Below are 13,390 nucleotides of genomic sequence, written 5' to 3' on the forward strand. Positions count from 1 at the left end.
ACCCGAAGCAGCTTTATTTTGGCCTGTCTGTATGGGCCCTTAGTTAAGTACTTAGGTGAGCATAAGCTGATACAGAATTCCAGCCACGTTTTGCACAAAACTAGTATTTTTGTGCAAAAAGCAACAAAAAGGGGAGAAATTCTGCTGTGTTTTATTCCTGCATACATAAGTAAAAAATACCATTATTTGTTAATAATTATCCTGTGGAGAATGATCATTTTTTCCAAATGTTTTTTTACATTCCTAATTCTAATATAAATTGAGTTGGCCCATGCCTCCCAGACAAATGAGTAGATGAAAACAGAGCTTGCCAGTTGTTTTTGCACCTCCTGAAGGGTTGCAACACAGTTTTTCATTACATGTGCATCTTAAAATGCCTGTTTTGTGAGAAAACAGTTTAGAACTGTGTATTTTAAGAGGAAATAAAAAAAATGTCAAACGCAGATTTTCATGCTTTTTTTAAAAAAAAAAATCAGAGATTAATGTAGAAATGGGATGGAAGAAACATGATATATTAAGTGGTAGGGCAAAGTTAAGTGAATACATGTGACAGAAAGAGAAAATGAAAAAAGACTGATCCACCATCCCTGCTTTATATAGTCATTTGAGGTATAATTTGTCCTTTAGCTCTGCTACTTAGGTGCGTGTTGTCATAAAAAACAAAAACCCTTTAAAACATTCATAAATTAAATAAGCAAAAGGAAGTCAACAAAAAGAGGCAGCAGTGTATGAGGGTTTTTCTCTAAGCAATGCAACTTCCAAGGATACAATTCAATTGAGTTTCTTCATGGCTGGATAGATATAACTGTATTATTAAGCATGTTGTCTCTGATGCAGAGCATTTTTGTGTCTTATGCTCTCTCTCTCTATATGTGTGTGTGTGTGTGTGTGTGTGTGTAGAATAATATATAAAATGTGCCAGATCACATTGCATTTTGTGTGCACCATTTTGTAATGGAAGTTCTAGGCTTCCTGTTACTCTCAAAGCAGGATAATAGCACACTGGACTAAGTATTACTTGGTATAGTTACATAAATAAAATAAAATAAAATGTTTACAACATAACAGAGCAATATGAAAACATACCTTATGCCAATCCCTCAGTGCCTCTCCTCCTTTGCCACTGCAGCTGGGCTCCTATTCCCAATTGTGCAAGTCCTGCCAAAAGACTCTGCATAAATCATTTTACATACTGAGTGCCCCCCTCTAGTCTTTGGTCGCACCCCTAAAGGCTACGCAACTGGACTTAGTGGTTTCATTGCTTTATTTGTAAAGTGAAGTGAAATTCATTTTCTCCCTCCCGTCTTCCTGCAACCATTTCATGCATGCTTCTACATTTTGATATATTTAAGAAGAAAAAACAAAAACTGTTTTCCAACCCTGGTTTTTTTAAAAAAGACATACTTTAAGTGTTTTGTGCTTTACATTCATATGAATTACAGCACTGCCACGACTGAAGGAATAAAATGCTATTTTCTTCAGCTGAACTTATTTATATGGGAGTAAACACCATTTTATTGTAAGAGAAGTAAATAATAAAACTATAATACTCACCCTGCCTAGAATATGTTTTCAGAATACTGTAATAGGAAAGGGAAAGGGTGACTGTTGTGAGCCCCAATAGGGAAGAGAGTGCCTCCCCATGTTGGTCCAAGCACTGGCATAAGGCCTGTCTGCTGCTCCCTACCATCTTGAGGGCCATTTGGGATCCTCCTGTGCTATAGAGCCATGGAGTGCATCCCACAGAGATAAGAACAATGCTCCTTAGTAATTGTGCATTTCTTCAAAAATTTGTCTCTGGGTGCTGTGCGCATTTGCATGGCTGAAAACTTTTCATTCAAAATGAAAGCAATTTTAATAATTGTTTCATCCCATTTGCAACACAACCTTGGATCCTCTTGGACACCTGGTTTAACTTTGCCTTTTCTGTTGTGTATCCCTCCTCACATCCTCCTCCTCCTCCTCCTCCACCACCACCAACCACTGTGCAATGTTCGCCAGCTGAAGATGGCAGAGAGGGATGGGATGGGGGCTTTCTTTTCTCCTCTTCTGCTATTAGTTTAAAAGTTGTTGTAGCTGGTATATTGAGATTACTGTCATGCTTCCTTTTCAGCTCTACACTTGATTAAAAAACAAAAGCGTACCTATATGTATTTAATTATGTGATATTATTCTAGTAAGCTTTTTTGCTTCATATCTTCCATCATGGATTTTCTACATTAATTAAAGATGGTGTGTAATTAAAAAAAATCATCTGGAAACATCAGGTGTTGTTTACAAGAATTGTAAGGATGAGATTCTTCTCTACTACCATTTTCCAAATGATAAGCCAAATGAGTGGGGTGGGGCAAGGCAAAAAGGGATGGGGGGGTTTCAGAAATATTTATAGTGTAACACTAATAGGTTGGTCAGGAGGGCCTTTCTTTTTCTAAAAGTTGTGTTGAAGATGAAATTTCTGCAGCTGCACTTTCTTATTCCCAAGGATTACACTCCCAAGGACTATGGACCTATGACCCTGTGACTTGTAACTGCCAATATTTTTCCTCTCAAGCATGAAGAAAAGTACAGAAGCACTGCACTTCGATCCATTTCAAAAGATTTCCCTACCCCAACTACCTCCATTTTATCTGGTGTATGCTTTACTTTATGTGTAATCATAGAATCATAGAGTTGGAAGAGACCACAAGGGCCATCCAGTCCAATCTTCTACTATGCAGAAACTCAAAGCATCCCCTACAGATGCCTCTGTTTAAAGACCTCTCAGGAGGGAGACTCCATCACACTCCGAGGGAGTTTGTTCCACTGTCAAACAGCCCTTACTGTCAGGAAGTTCCTCCTAATGTTGAGGTGGAATCTCTTTCCCTGTAGTTTGCATCCATCGTTCCGAGTCCTATTCTCTGGAGCAGCAGAAAATAAGCTTGCTCCATGCTCTATATGACAGCCTTTCAAATATTTAAACAAGGCTATAATATCACCTCTTAGCCTTCCCTTCTCCAGGCTAAACATAACCAGCTCCTTAAGTCTCTCCTCATAGGGCATGTCATCATAGACTACTTGAAGCTGTCAGGTTATCACTTTCTTCAGTATCTCATCATGAAATGACAGTGTTGGGTGCATGAGTCCCAGCCTCCTGAGAGCTCCTGTTCTCACACTGATGTTTGAAAGAGAGTGAAACTTATTCAGATTTATCACATACAGTTAGGTCTTTCAGTAGAGGGTTAAATACAGCCTTGAGAATCAAATGGATAAACACTCAAATCAGAGAAGCATTAAGCATCTTTGAGGTCTGCACGAAAAGTCCATGCATAGCTGTGCATATACACTATCTTCTTCCTTGCCTTCCCATTCTTTAGTGCAGCCTTCCTCCTTCCACAGAAAAAAGGCATGGAAATTAAATATGAACAATACCACTCATGAAACAGAAACACACTTGAAAGTGGCAATTACTCCCCTTAACCGTTCCTTCAAACTACTGTTTTCAGTACATATGTATAGTAAGTGAATTGACTCTTTCAGATGGCAAAAGGCAAGCATAGCAAGCATTATGCACTATTTTTCCAATTTCCTTTCCAGAAAGATATTTAAAGTCATTGTTTCCTTTTTATTTTGTTTTCCCCATTCCTATAAGTAAAGGTACAGTGAAATTAGCCAATGAAGATGCTTCACCAATGAACTCTGTCAGCATTTCATTCAATTCAGAGCATACCTCTCAATGCAGAATGTGAAGCTCCAACTGCCATGTCTAATCATAGAAGATACCTGATAGTCCGTTCAGCTGTTTATGTGGTGCTCTCTGGTCTGGTCTTCAATTCTATAGGGTTTCAACAGGTTTCATTGCCTTGTTGGCCTAAATACCACTGTTAGTGTCTACTAGTGTAAATCCACTCGGGAATTTACATAAGTTATAACTTAAAATTGAAAATCAGTGGTCTACTTTAGTCGGGGCCCACAAACGGACTAAGGCCATAATGTTTGTAGATGGTGTTTGAATGAAGTGAACAAACTGACAAAACATCCCAGCTAACTATCATGGTGAGAGACACTCAGTCCCTTGCTATACAGCTTGCGTAAAATTTCGAAGTTACTTTTTTGGATTTTAATTAAACTGTTACTATGGCCAATGGTTGAGTTGACTGGGAGATTCTGGTAGTTGTAAAAAAAAAAAAAGGACTTCTCTATGCTGTGTAGTTACAATACTAGACTTGCTCTATAGGTGAAGAATTTGTGGTACCCGTTCTTTAATATGACATCTGTCTCCCTTTTCAATATGAAAAGTCTTCCCTGAAGGAGAAATTCTGAAAGCCCCAGATATAGAAAGAAGTGACAGATCCTTTCCTCACCTTGGCCTTTAAGGAAACCATAATTCAGTTCACAGAACAGCTGGCAAGTGGCATTGAATCATGATAGTGAGCCCCTGGCCGTGTGTAAATCATTGCAAAGCCTACCTTCTCAGCTACAAAGCAGGCCCTCTAGGAAACAGAAATAACAACAGCCGGTCCCTTGTTTGCTTAGCTTTATATAAAACTGTGCTGCAGCAGGAGAGTTAGCGCAGGGTCCCCATCTGCTAAAGCAGCTAGAAAAGATGCTTCCCTGCCCACCCCCAAAGTGGTACAATGGGACATATTTTCTAAGTCACTATATGTTACCCTGGAGAGAGTTACCAGAGAAGCAAATGCAGTATTTAGAGAGCAATCCACCTTTAACACCAAGTCAACTTAGTCAAGCATGGAATAAAATTGCCACAGCACGGTTGAGTCACCAGATTTTCACGTGATCCATATACATCTATTTTAGAAACTTTGCCAGGTGTAAGGAAAACAGACCAGCCCACTTAACCTACATTCATGATAGCAGGCATCTGTGTGTAATTGTTATATTATTCTACCTTTCCACCCTGGAATTCAGGATTAACCAGAAAACGATCTTCCATCATAGGTTAGGCTGAAATATTGTAAGTAGGCCATAGTCACACAGTGAACTTTGATTTCAACCCAGGTCTTCCAGAGCCAAATCTTATACTCTCCCTCTTCTTATATGTATAACATCCAACAGAAGAACAATAAAAATAAGGCAAGCATACCCCAGTAGGCCTCAGACACTGTGAATGAGCAAACGAGCCTTTGTATTTGTCTAAGCAAGCCCTTTCATTCTGCTATTGGCAAATGACTATACCTGAAAAGGTTGTCTTTTTTTCTTTAAGCACAGGTTGTTCTCTTTGAAGTGCTACAGTACTTTCTGCAATGTCACTTGTCTGTCTAACTGGAGCAACATATGGTGTTGTCTTTGCCATTTCTTGTTAATGATAGTGGATGGAGTTCAGATTCATACTCATTTGCATAATAAGTGCAGTGACATTCCTGCACTAAGTGTCATCCAGTGCGGGGGCAGGGGGACTTCTGAGAGGGCGGGACATCCAGGGCAGGACTTCCAGTTGGGATTACGGGGCCAGGGAGGCACATGGGACAGAGTGTGCGCATACAGATCGGGGCAGTGCATGCACGCGTGTGGATCAGAGCAGCACATGCACCAGAGCAGTGTGCATGGGGGGTGGAGCGATGGGAGCAACACACAGGGGGGCATGGGGTGGTATGTGCACGCGGATGGAGTGGCGTGCACAGATGGCACATGGCAAATGGTGCAGGGGGCTGATCAGGTATCACTCCCACTTCTGGAGTGTCACACCTCTTCTGGGGTGTCACCCAATGTGATCTGCACCTCCCGTACCCCCCAATGATACTACTGAATAAGAGATTGAGAAAAACATGTTTCAGAAAAGACCAATAGACAAATTTGCCTGTGTTAGTGGGCTCCACTGTATTTAAGAAGTATTGTAGCTAAATGAAGCCAGTGTTCCTCAGACAATTTGTTTACTATGGGTACTAAGTAGATAGTCTTTCTCCAAGGGCTCAGACATCATCATCATCATCATCATTATATTTTATATCCCACTTTTTTCAAAAGTTGGAATTCAACTCAGCTTACATTTTTTTAAAAAAAATGGAATACAGTAGGCTTTCCTACTACATGCACAACATGGCCACCTTGTTGTACTGCCCACAAACTACCATGCTGGACTGATCATACACAATTTTTATTAAAAACAACTACTAACTGTCCCATCCTCTCCAGCAAGGAGGTTCCACAGCTTTGGAGTGTTCAATGTAAAAGCTCTGCTTTTGGCTGTTGCTTTTCTTATGAAAAGACAATGCTGTTGGCTTTCTTCTCCTCTGCTGGATATGAAGTAACAAGAACAAAACTCTCTGATCCACTAGCGATGCCAACATTCAGCGCTATCTGAGGGCAACTCTCTTAGAAGCAGCTTAATGTAGCAGAGTATGGAAGAAATAGTCCAAATTAAAGTATTGGCAATGCATTGACCACATTCCACACTTAAACAAATAAACTCACAGACATAGTTGATGTCTTCCAAGTCCTTGGAGGTCCTTTATCTTGAGTTACAGTATATACAAATATTTACAAATTCTTCTTCCTGCACAGCGAAAGATTAAGCAAGAAAGGGTGTAAAACAAAGAATCTTGGATACTGCGGCCCAAGAAGATATAGCCACCCTCAGCAGGGTAGGCAATTTAAAATGGTTGAGCCAATACAAACGGTCCTTTCAAATGCCAACTTATCTAAAAATACAGATCCCAAAACATCTCAGAGAGGCATTCACCAGAGCTAGGTTTGACCAACTTGATATCATGGTAAGACATGGGAGATTCCAGGGTATCCCTTATAATGAACGAACTTGTATTTGTGGTGACCACGAAATTGAGGATCTAGCACACATTTTGTTTAGATGTAATCTCTACCAACAGGAAAGGGATCAATACCTTGTTCCCTATATTAAACAAACAATATTCTGGGATACCCACATCAGAATATCATACTTTATGAGTGTACAAGATTCAAAAATATCTATTGCCACAGCTCGGTTCCTTCATAAAGCATCACTGTCGAGATCTAGATATGTGGGGATGATTGGTGTTAACTGTAAGGGTGATGAAGAGATTTGACATATGATGAAGGATGTTTAATGTAATTTCTACCTTCCATTTTAATTCTATTTTACTTCCTATGGTAATTATCTTACACATTACTGTTGGACTGTTTTAACATTTTTATTCTTACCTGTTTATTTGTATATCTTTCGGTACATATTGTATATTTTTATTTAGATTTGTATAGTCTGTATATAAGCTGTGCATATTTAGGTTATTCATACGTATCTATATTGTATTGTGGTATATTGTACTTAGTGCACTATATTAACATTTTATATGTGTGAGTGTGTGTCATTGCTTGTATTACTATGTTTTGAATATTTTGAAACGGCCCTTGGGCTATTCAATAAACATAGTGACTACAAACTCTTCTCATTGACTCCCATCATTATTCACCGTCTGTAGTAACTGAGCAACCATCCAACTATCCACAAGCCATCCAACTAGCCACAAGCCATCCAACCCACACAACACCAACCAACCCACAGGTATCCTGACTCCCAGTGCACTTCTATACTGAGATGGCTAAGAGTCATCACCTTGTGCTACTCAGCATGACTGGGTCCCAACAGGTGAGAGGGATAGTTCAGTGAGGTATGAGGGTCTAGAGTTTACAGAGTCTTCAAGGTTAAAATTGACATCTTGAAAATGGCACGGAATCAAATGAACTCAGAACAGATTAAATATGGAGACTTATCACATGTCTAAAAGCATACAGCTTTGAGATTGCAAGCTGTCTTGAAGATCAGCCCTATGCAACGTATTTTGAAGCAATCATGCCTAGAAATTATAGAAGTATGGCTCAAGGCAGCATGTTTCAACCTATCTGGAAAAGAGATATGAGGCAAATATTGATAAACCAATCCAAGTTGGTTCTCAAAACATTAGTGCCTGATCCAAAGGCAACCCCTCAGCAAATACGGTGGTAAAACATGAGATCCATTGATAGCAATACTCTTGCCATTGTTGGCAGTGCCAAAGCTATGGTTTAAAACATGAAGGCAGAGAACGCTCAGTTGCTACTGGTTTTCCTAGAAAGCAAAGTCCCATCCTTACCTCACACAGATATATCAATTTCTTAACACCCTTGGGGTGGGGGAATGGAAAAAATGGATTCTCGTTTTCAGGGCCTGTGAATAGACATAAAATATGATGGGACTTTCAACTCCACCTTCACTGAAGCAGCACATTTGTCCAAAGGGGAATGGACAAATACATGGAATATAAAGTCATCAATGGCTGCACTTTCTAGTTGGGATGGCTATGACTCACATTCAGTATCACAGAATTATGCCCCTTTTTATCAGTTGCTGAGGAACACAACACAGAGCTTGAGGATGCACTCAGGTCTGACTAGTGGGCTTCCCAACAGCATCTGGTCCACCACTTTGCGAACAGAATGTTGACTTGATCCAGCATAGCTTTTCTTATGGTCACTAATAAAAGTGTGGCTAACCTATTATCTTTTCTACATCATCCTCCACAAAACCTAATACTGCCAATGTTCTGCCTGAAGTAGCAATAATCTAGATACTTTCTAATCGTCTTGGTAACTTCCCAATAACGCTACTGCAGTGCACTCTACATGGAGCTGCCCTTGAATATGACTTGGAAGCTGTGTGTATGAGCTTGCCTCCAAGTTGCTTCTTGACTTATGGAGACCCCATGGATTTCTTAAGATTTTCTTAGGCATGAAATACTCAGAGGTGGTTTTGCAAGTTCCTTCCTCTGACATCTAGCCTACAACATGTGATATTCTTTGGAGCTCCCCATCCCAGTGCTAATCAATGCTGATCCTGCCTTGCTTCCAAGATCAGATGGGATCTGGTGTCTAGGGTTTTTGGCCTGCTAATACAAAATACAGCAGCAAGATTGCTGAGTGGAGTACTACAGGGACAACAGATAACACAGGTCTTAAAGGATCTGCATTGGCTGCCATTGTGAACAGAGTGCTGGGCTGGATGGGTTTGTGCTTTGGTCTGGAACGGCCTGGGCAGCTCCCTGCCAGTAGGTCAGCTGATGAATACCCTCCACCAATGTGCCATCTGTGTGCACACAGGGCTTCCTGCTGTTCTTCCCCTTGACAACCTGCAGACTTCCATTTATTCCACTTACAGAGTCCTTTGCTTTCAGAGAAGATAACGGTGGCAGTTAGTATTCAGATCATACCATTTCTTTCCTGTTTTTCTCTGGACTGAAATTGTTAAACCAGAATAGACCTGTCAGTCTTGAGCTGTCTTCTCCCTGGTTTGCCCTACCTTCCTCTCTCTCCTGTCCATTCCTCTGCAATTTCCTCTCCTTTTATCTCCATGCCACTTTTATGACATTCTGACTGCTAATACATGCACAGAAATCTTCCACTCCCTTGGTTTTTTTAAATTTTAGCCTCCACTTATAGTAGTAGAAATGTCTGTGGAATACTGATTTTTCTTCCTCCTTCAGTTCTGCAGAGGGTTTGAGATGAGACCTTTAATATCATGCAGGCAGCTATAAGTCACTTTACAGTCATTCTGGCTCTACTCCTTCACAGGTTTTCTGTTGTAAGAAGAAAGACAGAAATAGTGGGGGGGGGGGGGGGGGGAATCAAGGAGGGTTAAGAGGGGAGGATAACACAATGTAAAGAGAATGAGAATGAACCAGGGCATTGCTCAGAGAATGAACCAGGGCATTGCTGTGGGAAAAGTCTTGACAGAAATTGGCCATTTTTATTGTTGTGTGCCTTCAAGTCATTTCTGACATACAGTAACCCTAAGGTGAACCTATCATGGGGTTTTCTCGGCAAGATTTGTTCAGAGAAGGTTTGCCAGTGCCTTTCCCTGAGGCTGAGAGACTGTGACTTGTCCAAGGTCACCCAGTCGGTTTCATGGCCAAGCAGGGAATCGAACCCTTGATTCCACAGTTGTAGTCCAACACTCAAACCACATTGGCCATAGCTGCCTGTATTATATTCGGGAAGAAATAGGATGAGGAAAAACACATGGCTGGTCCGATGATGGTTCTCTGCAATTGCTGTGCATGACTGCAGTCATTTTACAAGGTTCAGACTCGTTTTGGGAATCAAATCTGGCAAAGCAGCCAGCAAGTCTTGATTGGAATATGCTTATGTATTATATAGAGACTTAACATCCAGGATCTGCATCCGGTTTCTCACCCACTGAGAGCCAGATTATGTATTCTGTCTGCCTGCCTACTTGCTTGCCTGCCTGAATAATAATCAGTATTTTACTAAGCATTTATCTAGCTCTGGTGCATGATGTCATTCCTGTCGTACTCGACTTTCAGTAGCATAGAGCCTACTGAACTTGGAAAATTAGTTTTAAAAGTACATACTTACAGTCATAGTTCCAATTTTGGATTTTCCTGTTCTTTCCAAAGTACAGGAGAAATCCAGATTGGGTACAGGATGCCTCCTGCCTGGGCATGGAGCAGTGCGATAAAATCCATGTTTAAAAGTTTTCATCCCATACCTAGCTCTGGAGGGAAGGATGGAAAATAGCAGTGCAATAAACTATTAACCGTGATCTAATCAAACCAGACAATCTGTCAATTTCTGCTAAATCTATCAATTTCAAAAACCATTCCTCCATAGTGGGTAATGCTGATTTCTTCCATCTTTGTGGATATAACCATTTTTTTGATGTGGTCATATAGTGAAATAATCTTCCATGACTCTTTTCCAACTGTACATCCATTGGTCACAAAAACAAACAAACAACGCTCCAGTTTTAGTTCAATATTAATCTTTAAAACCCACTGCATCAATGTGTGTATATGTGTGCGTCTGAATACAAATTTCCTTTGCTTTTTTGCATGCCCACCACCTATGATCATCAGCATACATTAGAAATACTTCTTTATTCAGTCTAGACAATTTTTCTGGTGTCATATAATACCAATAATACATCATTTTATAGAAATTCTTTCCCTACCCAAAAAATTCTCTCCAACGGTAACAAATTTTGTTTCTCCCATTTTAACATGCCCTTAATTTCATTCTATGTCTTAATATAGCTATTTTGAAACAACTTATAATTCATATTTGACACAGTAATAGCTAAGTATTTCACTTTCTCCTCAATTTTAAAACCAGTTTTGTCCATTCTCCATTCATATTTTTCATTAGCATCTCTGTCTTTTGATTATTTATCTTAAAGCATTCCAATGCACCAAAATCTTTTCATTTTTCCATTAACACTTCTATAGCTTCTAAATTATTTTCCAGAATTAGCACCAAGTCATCAGCAAATAGCCTTAACTTACACAAAGTTTTAATTTTTTTATTGCTGAGACTCTTTCATCTTGTCTTATTCCATCATTCAGTACCTTGAGAACCAATATAAATAAAAGTGGAGACTGCGGTCATCTCTGCTTTGTTTGTTTTTGAATAAAGTGAAATAGAAACATTCTTAATAAATTGGCTGTTACAGGTTTTCTTTGTAAGGATATAATACCAAGATTTGCATGGAAACCTTAAAACCATGACTTGGGCACACTGTGGTCCCAACCAGCCCTTAAGGCAGATCTTCTTCATGGGTTGAACTTATTCCTGGAAACATAAAGTGGTCCTTCCGAACTTTGGGTGGTGTTTTTTGAGAAATAATTCATGCAATCAGTTGAAATAGCTAAAAAAGTTGATCAGTTTTTGTTTTTGTTTTTTTACTTTGATGCAAATACAGGGCAAAAGGCTTTTAAAAATGACAGACTTACATAGGCCTTGAAAGCTTCATTGGCAATTGTAATTTTTATTTGAACAAACTCCTTCCACATATCATAATGGACAGACAGAACAGAAGAGGCATCCGTTTCACAGACATGAGGCTTCTGCATGCTCTTTTGTTTTCAATCACTTAAATGGACCGTAACATTGCCTGATGGGTAAAGCTAACACTTTAGCTGTCACATAAAAGCAACTTACATCCATGCTAGCGTTCTACTTTGAGATTTGATCCATGAAAATTGAATTCCTCACCCCTCATTTCCATATAAATCTGAATAGTTACTTCAAATTATTTCTTGAGTAATTAGGAGTAACTATGTTAGATTGTGTGAGACAGTGTAGTGTAGTGGTTTGAGTGCTGGACTATGACTTTGGAGACCAGGGTTCAAGTTTCATCTTGGTCATGAAATCCTCTGGGTAGTCTTGGGCAGGTCACATGCTCTCAGCCTCAAAGGCTCCATAAGTCAGGGCTCCATAAGTCAGAAACTACTTGAAGGCACACAACAAAAATTTTAGATTACATTTGTTACTCAACAAGGGATAACTTTTACACTGAAACTATAACTAAGCGGTAAAGAAACAATATCACATGGTTCAAATATCTGTCCATGCTGTGCTTTGTAATGCAACATATCTAGCGTTTTCCTAGATTGGGATTTTAAAATTATTTTAAAATAATTAATTAATTGAAGTTTTGAGTGTGCCATCAACCTGCCTCTTTCCCAGAAATGTATGTGGCCCAGGCAACATTGCCTTACGCTTGCAAACTTCCTGTGTTTTTGCACCATTTCTTCCTTCTTTTTTTTTCTTGCCGTAAACATATTAGATAAGGAAAGAGAGTTGAAAAAGTGATGGCTTGCTGATAATGCTAGGAGTTGCCCATTCTGATGTGTGCATGTACTGTGTGCCCTCAAGTCGTTTCTGATATATGGAGACCCAAAGGTGACCTTATCATGGGCTTTTCTTGGCAAGATTTGTTCAGAGGAGGGTCACCATGGCCTTCTTCTGAGGCTGAGAGAATGTGACTTGCCCAAGGTCACCCAGTGGGTTTCATGGGCAGGCTGAGAATTGAACCCTGGTCTCTAGAGTCATAGTCCAACACTCAAACCACTATGCCATGCTGGCTTCTGAAGCATCTACCTAAGTAAAGAGCTGCTTCCACCTATTATCTCAAAGTGACCGTTTATTCTCTTTACACGCTTCTCTTCTCTTCTCTTCTCTTCTCTTCTCTTCTCTTCTCTTCTCTTCTCTTCTCTATGCTCATTTATTCAGGGTCCCCCCAACCCTGTGTTTACCAGTTTAAAGAGCAGTAGCAGAACGTTCTGGACAGAGTCTCACTTTTACTATCATAAAAGCCCTTGCCTGGTATGAGAAGAGGGAGGACTTGCATTTCTCTGAACTAGCAGTAGCTTGTTAAATTTTGCCAGCAGCTCTGAAGATGCCAGCCACAGCTGCTGGCATAACATCAGGAACAAACTTTTCTAGAACATGGCCACATAGCCTGTTAAAAACCCCACAAAAAACTAAAGGCACTTCTTTCTCCTGTCCCTTCTCTTAAGAAATGAACTGCCTTCCAATGGACTTCTAATAGGCAGTAGCCTTTATATGTGTACGTTTTGTGCCTTTAAGTCATTTCAAACTCAAGGCAACCCTAAGATGAACTAAT

The sequence above is a fragment of the Sceloporus occidentalis genome, unplaced genomic scaffold (assembly GCF_023333645.1).
Source record: "Sceloporus occidentalis isolate IW3139 unplaced genomic scaffold, rSceOcc1.0.p SCAF_3, whole genome shotgun sequence".
NCBI lineage: Eukaryota > Metazoa > Chordata > Lepidosauria > Squamata > Phrynosomatidae > Sceloporus > Sceloporus occidentalis.